The 10,517-nt window shown below is 37.7% G+C and overlaps 1 long non-coding RNA gene across 1 annotated transcript; it reads right to left on the bottom strand.

Annotated features, from left to right (window-relative positions):
* Window positions 1-2,964: 2,964 nt before the first annotated feature.
* LOC116275941 lies at window positions 2,965-10,029 on the bottom strand. The gene is made up of 3 exons (XR_004185407.1): window positions 7,730-10,029; window positions 5,864-6,218; window positions 2,965-4,213 (listed from the first exon to the last, which is right to left on the bottom strand). It is a non-coding gene; the product is annotated as an uncharacterized LOC116275941 (long non-coding RNA).
* Between the last annotated feature and the right edge of the window lie 488 nt (window positions 10,030-10,517).

Below are 10,517 nucleotides of genomic sequence, written 5' to 3'. Positions count from 1 at the left end.
CCAACAGTTTTTGCTTTCTTTTCTTGTTCACCAACTCATGGAAATTTTTAAGTAGTCTGCAAGAGCAGAAAAACCCAGTCTGTAAGTATATGTCTGAACTTTTCTGCCTTATACATAGACCAGCAATTTTTGAAACAAACATTCATACTTTTGTTTACTACTTCTAGGGTGGGAGCTTCATTTCTGGTTGTGCTAGTTAAGGGCAGGGAATAGGTGGTATGAGGACTCTTGGGATATAAGTAAAGGAATTCCAAGAGCACAGAAAAGCTGATGACAGGGTGATAAAGCAACCAATGAACGCTTTGAAACATTATCCCACTACACAGAGCTACAAGAAATAGGTGGTTTGAGGGGTTTGTTTTTGTTTAGTTTTAAGCTAAAAGAGAAAATTGTGATAATATCTGTGCTAATACATTTACAAATCTTCATGAAATGGATAATTTTATGGAAATACAAATTTAGAAACTGAACCCAGAAGAGGAAGAGTACATTGGGTGTATTAGAAAAAGGGTCAAAGTTCTATCTCCAGAAAGGCATGAGACGCATGTAATGGTGCAAAAATGAGTCAAGAAGAGCAATGCAACAGAATACAAAGCCCAGAAGAGTGTGTGTGTCTGTGTATGTGTGTATATACGTGACACTAAAAGGATGAATTAATAAGTCATGTGGTACAGTTGGTTAATTATTAAAAAACAAAGTTAGAGTTTTATCTTACAATATAGAGTGGAATAAATTTCTATGAGGTTAAATATTCAAATAAAGAAACAAAATCATGCTCTGGCTCCCATTAATGGTAGAATAGCTTATACCAAGCTCACCTTCCTGCTAATTATAACTGTAAACTTTAGGTACAATTTAATACAATTGTTTGAAGACATTGAGACATTGGAGAGAGACCAAAACTAAGTAGCAACTAATGAAAATTCAAACCTTGAAAGAAGTGTCTCATGCTAAGTGAGGTCCACATTTTTTTGTGTGTGTTGCCTTTGAAAATACTCCTGGGTTCAGTGGTGCACAAAGGATAGATCTTGAGCAAAAAGCAACATTTTAAAAAAAACTTTTATTTTGGGTTCAGAAGTACATGGGCAAGTTTGTGACATAGGTAAACTTGTGTCTTGGGCTTTTGTTGTACAGATTATTTCATCAACCATATATTAAGTGCTATACACAATAGTTATTTTTTCTGCTCCTCTCCTTCTTCCCATACTCCACTCTCAAGTAGACCCCAATGTCTGTTGTTTCTTTCTTTGTGTTCATGAGTTCTCATCATTTAGCTCCCACTTATAAGTGAGAACATGAGGCATTTGGTTTTCTGTTTCTGCGTTAGTTTGCTAAGGATAATAGCCTCCAGCTCCATCCATGTTTCTGCAAAAGACATGATCTCATTCTTTTGTATGGCTGAAAGCAACATTTTTACTGGGCTAAGAAGCCAGAGGTTGGATTTCATGGGCTGCTAGCATAGCTGGAAATTGAAGAGGAAGGTTGTGGAAAGTAGGAAGCTACAGAGAGGAAGCTTCTGTATCAAAATTTCCCTCAAATCCTTGGCTATTTCTGGAACTATGCATGAGGAGACCAAGAATCTAATGAACTCAACAGATGACAACATCTGGGGGTGGTGGCAGAAATTTCAAGTTATCTAATGCTCAGGAGAGGGGTTTTCCATTGGACTCCCAGAAGGGACATATATGTTGGGGTTTTTAATTTATGTACACCTAAAATATAACATGGCAACTGCGCAAAGGGTAGGATTATGAGTTCAATAAAATTATGCAGTTGAAATGTTCTTATATTACATACCTGTTAAGTGTTATAATATTAAACCAAGTTGGACAATAGTAAGCAAACACTGCACATGGTAATCTCTATAGCAACCACTAAAAATATAATACAAAGGAAAAAGGTTTAGCTAAAAAGCCAGTAGAATAGATATAATCAAGTAGTTAAAAAAATACTTGATATAGGAATGGTAACTTTACTCATAAATATTCTTAAACAAATATTAATAATGTAAGAAATAAACATAAAGATTATAACTTTTCTTAAAAGATACTTTTATCTCATGCTACTTTAGATCAAAGAAACATTTTATTTACAAAAAAAGTTGTCATTTTAATGAGGCTTGAAGACTATAGTCATATACTTTTTGTCAAAACATCAAAAGTTATGTTGCTCTAAAATATGATTTATCTATACCACAAGTTTGTACTGTTGTCCTCATGAAAAAAAATTGTAACAGTGAGAAAATTATGACAGTGAAAGAGATCTGACCCAACCAACTCCATCTTGCTTCTAGCCTCCAAACTGTTCTTGTCCACTCCTGGTCATAGGCTGAACTAATTTTGGGAGGAACTTAGTTTATAGTTTAACTTTGAAACAAAAATTGTAACAGCCCTTTCCTGAAACAAACCTCCTTCTTTCTTGGGGGTCTAGTCTGCCTTTGTAGGACTAACAAATCAGTCATAAGATTAGAAATATGGTTTAGGAGTCAAGCAGCCGGTGGCCCACATGATGTGAACCTCCCCAGATTGCTCCTGGGGATAATATCACTGTTGTACAACTTGAGATCAGCTCTTGAGATATTTTGCAGATCCTGCATTCTGATGCACCAGCCGAGGCCACCCAGACTGGTAATTTGGCTCAACCAATTCTGCAGTCCCACTCAGGAAGAGAAGACACCAAGAAAAACTCTCTTCGACCCCCAATGATTTCATCTCTGACCCCACCAATGAGCATTCCTCACTTCCTAATCCCATACTCACCAAGTTATACTTTTTTTTTTTTTTTTGAGACGGAGTCTTCCTCTGTCGCCCAGGCTGGATGCAATGGCGTGATCTTGGCTCCCTGCAACCTCTGCCTCCTGGGTTCAAGCGATTCTCCTACCTCAGCCTTCTGAGTAGCTGGGACTACAGGCGTGTGCCACCACATCTGGCTAATTTTTTTTTTTTTTTTTTGGTATTTTTAGTAGAGACAGGGTTTCACCATGTTGGCCAGGATGGCCACCAAGTTATTCTTACCAACCCCATTCCCCAAATTTTGGGGGAGACTGATTTGAGTAATAATAAAACTCTGGTCTCACATACCACCAGCTCTGCTTGAATTTAACTTTCTCTATTGCAATTCCCCTGTCTTGATAAATTGGCTGAGTCTAGGCAGTGGGCAAGGAGAACCCATTCGGTGGTTACACTCAAAAGCAATAAAATTGCTTTTAAAATTACTGGCTTAACTTGCCTACCTAAAAGGTATTAAAAAATGAAGTTAATTTTGCATTTTGAAGTGTGTGAAGCTGTTTTGCCATTTTTTGGTGAGAAAATAATTAGATGATTTGACAAGAATGAGGTGAGTTACCATTTGAGCTTTGTTTATTGTTTAGTGTATATTACTACAAAAGAAGTAATACATTTCCCTGGTCTAGTTCTTTAGAAAAATACCAAAAATGCTGTATAGTTATATTCATTAATATTTTTCATAAATGAGTTTTAAAAGGCAGCGAATTTCTCATTACATGGAAAAATATAATAAAATTTATTGATAAAGTAATTTTTGGTTAAAAAAAAATACTTGACTGACCCAAGAGGAGACAGGAACAGAGGAAAGAACAGAGAAGACAAATAAAAATCAAATAGCAAGAAAATGGACTTGAAACAAATTATGTTTACATTACATTCAGTGTACATGAATTATACACTTCATTTAAAAACACAGATGGTCAGATGGATTAAAAAAGGAAGACCCAACTATACGCTGTTTATAAAAGACAATATAAAGGTACAGATAGGTTGAAAGCAAAAGATATATCTTGAAAATACTAAGCATAGGAAAACTGACACAGCAATGTTATTATCAGGCAAAATGAAAGTATGACCCACTGACAATAAGAAGAAAGTTGAAGATAGCCCAAATAATAGAGTTAGCAATCAGCAATTTTAAGGTATGTCTATTAGTTACATATTGCTGCATAACAAATCACCCCAAAATTTAGGGGCCTAAAAAAAAATAAACATGTATTATCAGGAATTTGGGAGAGACTTACCTGAGAAGTTCTTGTTTACAGTCTATCATGAGGTTGCAGTTAGGATGTTGACTTGATTAGGGCTGCAGAAGCCACTTCCAAGAGGCTGAAAAGTTGATGCTGTTGTGAGCAGGAAGCCTCAGTTCCTTGCCACTTGAACTTCTACACGGGGTAGCTTAGGAGTCCTCATGACATGGCATCTGACTTCTCCAAAAGCAAGTTATCCAAAGGAGAGCAAGGCAGAAGGCTCAGAGCCTGGACTAGTGTGAAGGCTGAACCTAAAATTGCTTTGTATGATAAAGTGTTGGGAATTTTGAGTTTTGCCCTGAAGAGCAAGAAAGATAAGGATTGGAGCCTGGGACCTTAAGAAGAGTGATCTCTCACATGCCTTTTTAACTTGTTGCCTGATCTCATCTGAGCAGTATTCTCTTTGTATTATCTCAATCTTCATGAAAATCTCTTACACATAAAGGTTTTGTGTTATTGTTCATTTGCAGGAATGCAACAGGCAGTCAATGCAACCTGTTTTATCAGCAAGGTCTTTAGTACCTGTATCTTGTGTTGACCTCCTATCCCATCGTGTGACTTAGAATGCCTTAACTGTCTGGGAATGCAGACCAGTTGGTCTTATCCTTATTTTACCCAGCTCCTCTTCAAGATGGAGTTGCTCTGGTTCACATGCCTCTGACAGTTCCCCTCTCCCTTCTATAAGAAAACCCTTAATCCTAAGGGTTGCAGAGGGACAAAGATTCATCTTTTGTAACTTCTTCAGGCTGAATAGGGGTGATGATATTCCTACCTAACTATTAGGGTCTCTTGCATTCAGGGTAGACAGGAACTCAGTCAGAAAGTGTTGGTATGGTGACGGTCATTCATAACTGAGTTTTGACAAAAGGTGCTATATGAAAGATTAATAAATGTTCAGATTAAGAAAACATTCAGTAAGCTTATCCTGCATTCCTACACAAAGAGTACAACAGAAATATGTTCCACAAGAGTAAAACAAAATAAGTAAAATTATCCCAAGTAAACTAAATTGTGAGGCTTTCCATGAACTGGGAAATTTTTGGAACCAAGCTGATATGGGGTCGCTAGCTGATTCCAGTGTTCCCAGAATTAGACTGCTGATCTAGATTTTTATATTACCCATCCCTCTTGTTTCTTCTAAGCAGCAGTCAGAGATCCCTGCTTGGTTCACAGGAACAAGCAGTCTGTCTAAATTGCAGAAACAAACTTAAAAACAACTGATGAGACTAGAATTTAATAACAAGTGTACCATAGTTCTTGAAACATAATATTTATCTCTCCAGTTTCTCATTTTTACTAAGGACAAATCACGGTAAGACTGATTTGCTTTATTATATTTGGCCTGATTATTTGTATAAAGTGCAGCAAAAATAATTTTTCACATAATCTCTTCTTAAATTGTCTTTGATGGAACTTGGTTCTATAGAAGGAATCTCAGATAAGACTTTTTTAGAGCTGAGCCCTGTCATGGGTTTGTACCCTCAGATACCTAGGAGTTAAGTAAATTTCTCTCCTTTTGAGGTCCCAAGATAACTTGGGGCTCCTGTACATGTGAGAAAGTGACATTCTTTACTTACCACAGGTCAGAAACCCTGTACAGGGACTGTGTAGGCAAGGTATGAGGCCACTTCTCCAAGGGGTTTTTATTGGCTCTATAAGTCTAATTCCTTAAAGGAAAGCACACAATTCCAGTTAAAGCCTTGGTAAAATAACCAATTTTTCCAATTGTATTCTGTTACAAAAGAAAACAGATTCTTATTGAATTAATGCCATACTATAGCACCACAAATTATGGCAACTATATTGCCATAAATTAAGAATACTCACAAATCTGGCTGCAACATCTGTCACCCCATTGATTGTCGGGGTTGATTCAGCTGATCTGGCTGGCTACGTGGGTGTCCCCTTTTTCCCTCACCACTCCATGTGCATCCCTCCCACAACTGTGTGCTCAGTTGAAGAGGACGACTGTCGCCAAGAGAGGAGCACTGGTCTTCGGTCAAGGGTATATGAGTAGCTCCCTGCTAGAACCTCCAAACAAGCTCTGAAGAATACTCACAAATATTTTCCAAATTCTGGAGAAATCAGCTAGAGTAAAACAAATATGCTCCAAATTTTGTTCATAGGAGTATACTTTACTCAATTGCTAAAAGCTATAGATAGCTCAAAAGTTTCCTTCACTCTGAAAAACAAAACAAAGGATCAGCAACATTTTAAGCAAAGTTGAAAAGATTACTTCAGTTTTTTATTGGCTCAGTTAATTTAGTTAACTCCTGTTTGGCTTGATATTCATGAACATTTCAGTTCTCCATGAGAGTCCTGAAAGGTTTTTTTCTCAATTCTGATGTCACCATCTCCAAAGTCATTAAAAAAACCTGCATTCAAGAACACTTGCTAGAGTTCTATAGTTGATTATAACCCACTTTCTAAAGAAGATTAAAACAAGACAAAAATTGTTTATGGATGACAAAAAGTCTTAGGACAGTCACTATTAAAGCCACAATTGATAAGGAAATTTGGTTACTTTTGTGGCATACAAAATTTTATATAACAATTATAATTATTACTGATAAGGTAAACTAAGTCCTATCAGAATTATAGGAGTTTCCCATGATTTTGGAACACATTCCAATAACATATTTATACAAAAACAGCCTAAAGAAAATCAAACATCAAACATTTCATATGTGACAATGCTTCCTGTATGATTTTTATATAAAATAAGCCAAATTTCACTTTTACATGAGTGTACTACTGTTAAACCCAATTCTTAATAAAACCTTATAGACATATCTACCCAATTTTAATGTTTGACCACAAAGTAAGATTCTCATAAATCTTTTATAACCCTTTACAATTTTTTGTTAAAGAGCAGATTAGTTAGTGCTCTAAGAAAAACCTGTTGTGCTTTTATTCCAGTGTTCAGTTTACAGAAAAACTGAATAATACCCCCTTTAATTTTAGCCAATATGTTCACACACAGAATTTATTTTACCAGATTAATTTTTCACAAATCTTCCACAAATTGTTTAAACCTTCAGCTTTATTCTATCTAACTTAAAAAATTCTTTAACCCTCTAAACTTAGGCAAGAATCCACATTCCCATGAGTTTTAATAATCTTTCACCAAAAGTACATTCTACTTTCCTTACATGCCTTGTTTTTCAGTAGTCTCAATTACATGTTATGGTGATAACTCTTAGCGACTTTTATGTTTGGTGAAAACCTTGGTAAGTAAGTAATTTAAATTATGTATGTACCAGGTGTGGAGCCTAGCCTAGGACACACCAGGCAGAAGTGCAGATAAAAGCTGACTCTCCAGCATAGGTTAGGAGGCGTGGTTAACTCCACATGTTTCCAGGCCTTATCTAGAATCTAATGTCTACAAGGTAGGAAAATTGAACAATTTTCAAAAGTCAAAGAAGCAGTTTATGACCTTAAAGCATTTAGCAAACTTAATATCTGACCTGCGTAATTTAGACCAAATGTTTACATTTTTGAAGATATTTTTATTTTACCAATGATCTTTAAAATTGTCTTTATTTCCCAAAGTTTACTTAAGTCACATGAACTAAAAGGCATTATACTTTTACTTTTCTGACAAAATATTTGATTTAAGCTCTTATTATTATTAAACCAATTAATTAAAGCTTTTTAATATATAAACATTACACACATAATACATATAAATACCTAGGCAGACAGAAGAAGATAAAGAGCTCATTCCCCTAAGCTGGGAATTGAACCCTGAACCTAGGCCGCCATTGTGAAAAGAGAAAGCATGGCCACATGGTTACAAGTTGAAGTTCCCAAGGACATGATTGACCAGTTTGCTGGGTCATCTTGAAAAGCAGGCTTACAAGTGTCCTAAGCCTGTGTTTTATCCTAAGTTACCCCTGTTTATGACAGAACAATACAGAAAGACACACAAAGCACACCAGACCAGATTGCCTACAGTTTAAGACTAGCCTCACAAATTCTTTTTCCCATTAATAAAAACTTTACAGGAGATAAAGAGTGATTTTTTACCATTCATTCAACCAGTTTGCACAGGGAGAGAAAGAGGAAAGCATTGCCTGGGCAGGGTGGGGAAGGTGAGGCACTCAGAGAGGTCAGAGAAAGACTCATCCACTGCAGCAACACTGAAAAGTTCAGGCGGCAGCTTGTCGGTAGCAAAGGGATCTTTTTTAGCAGTCTCATCAGCTCTTAAGTTTCCTCTTTCATGGAGGAAAAAGCTCCCTGTGTCCCACAATCCTGTACATGCCTAATCCTGTCACCCACAACCATCAGCGAAGAGTGCAAGGCAGATTGATCCAAAGAGAATAGTGGCTAACATCCCATAGTGCTAAATCCATTCTTAGCCAAAAGGGACTTTACCGAGAGGGGCCTCTAATCCCGTAAATCTTAGGAAGGGACTCTCACCCTACTAAGTTGGGCTTCTAACCCAAGGTTAGTTAAGTGTCCTTGCCTTTTATTAAGAGGGGCCTCTAACCCTCTCTGTCTTAGGAGAGACTCTATCTCCCCCAAGTTGGGCCTCTAACCCAATCCCATTCTTTGCATGGGTACCCCACCACTTACCCAAAGTCATCCAATCAGTGCTGTAGTCTATTTCCTTTGGGTTGTAGGGGGGTTCTCCTCAGTATCATCCCATCCATGGTTCACCAGAAATACGTTACCAAACCCCGTCACATATCCAAAGTTAGCCTTTGAGTTGTGGATTTCTGCACTATAATCCCTTTGTGATCACCAAAAAGATGTTACAGGTTAGGGGTACCAATCCAGATCCCAAGAGAGGGTTATTGAATCTCACACAAGAAAGAATTCAGGGTGAGTCTATAGAGTAAAGTGAAAGCAAGTTTATTAGGAAAGTAAAGAAATAAAAGAATGGCTACTCCATAGACAGAACAGCCCATTTTTATGGGTATTTCTTGATTACGTGCTAAACAAGGGGTGGATTATTCGTGCCTCCCCTTTTTAGACCATATGAGGGTAACTTCCTGACGTTGCCATGGCATTTGTAAACTGTCATGGTGCTGGTGGGAGTGTAGCAGTGAGGAAGACCAGAGATCACTCTCGTCACCATTTTGGTTTTGATGGGTTTTGACTGCTCCTTTACTGCAACCTGTTTTATCAGCAAGGTCTTTATGACCTGTATCTTGTGCTGACCTCCTATCTCACCCTGTGACTTAGAATGCCTTAGCTGTCTGGCAATGCAGCCCAGTAGGTCTCAACCTTATTTTACCCAGTTCCTATTCAAGATAGAGTTGCTCTGGTTCACACACCCCTGACAGATGTATTGATATATTATCATTTCTGATATTGTAATACTATCTACATCCTGTAATGTGGTAAACATCTGCAGCATTCACATCAAGCATGCTCAGCTATTCTTCATTACTGATAGTTGAGAGTTATCCCAGAAAGTAGAAATCTGGGCATACATAGTAAAAGACCCATCTAGATTTGAATCCTGTGCATAATGTATTTAATTTCTGCTGTTATCTGCCATTCTTATATCAGCTTTCTTATCAATGTATTACTCTCTTTCTTTGGAATTATTAATGCTTGATAGCACCCCTTCACACATTTTGTCCCCTTCTTCACCATTAAAGCCCAAAAAGTGCAGTGACTCTTTCTGAATTAAAGATACAAATATACTTTTAAAATTTTTTTTTATAGAGATGGAGTCTTGCTATGTTGACCAGGCTGGTCTCGACCTCCTGGCCTTAAGCAATCCTTCCATCTAGGCCTCCCAAAGCTGGGATTACAGGTGTAAGCCACCACACCCAGCCCACAATATACTTTTAGTTAGATCTCTCTCAGTCCCTGAATCAGATGTCTTTTCTGTCTCAATATAACCCTGTTTCTAACTGGGTGTTCATCATCAGGAAATACGGTGTGACTGTGATTCAGTTTAGGGAAGGGACTGAGAATCTCTCTTTTTTTCTTTTTGAGACAGAATCTTGCTCTGTCACCCAGGCTGGAGTGCAGTGGCTCGATCTTGGCTCACTGCAACCTCTGCCTCCTGGGTTCAAGCTATTCTCCTGTCTGTCTCCCGAGTTGTTGGGATTACAGGCATGCACCACCATGCCTAGCTATTTTTTTTACTTTTAATAGAGATGGGGTTTCGCCATGTTGGTGAGGCTGGTCTTGAACTCCTGACCTCAGGTGATCCCCCTGCCTTGGCTTCCCAAAGTGCTGAGATTACAGGTGTGAGTCACCGTGCCCAGCCCTCTTTTTTTTTCTTTTTTTTGAGACAGGTTCTCACAATGTCAGGCTGGAGTGCAGTGATGTAACCATAGCTCACTGCAGCTTGAACTCCTGGGCTCAAAATATTTTACTGCCTCAACCTTTCAAGTAGTTGGTACTCCAGGCTTGTATCACCATGCCTGACTTATTTTATTTTATTTTATTTTATTCATAGAGACAGAATCTCACAATATCTCTATATTTATAAAGTTCCACAGGTATTCTGACATGT

The sequence above is a fragment of the Papio anubis genome, chromosome 7 (assembly GCF_008728515.1).
Source record: "Papio anubis isolate 15944 chromosome 7, Panubis1.0, whole genome shotgun sequence".
NCBI lineage: Eukaryota > Metazoa > Chordata > Mammalia > Primates > Cercopithecidae > Papio > Papio anubis.
The sequence above is the reverse complement of the archived record's forward strand: the minus strand, read 5'-3'. Positions and strand labels throughout refer to the sequence as shown.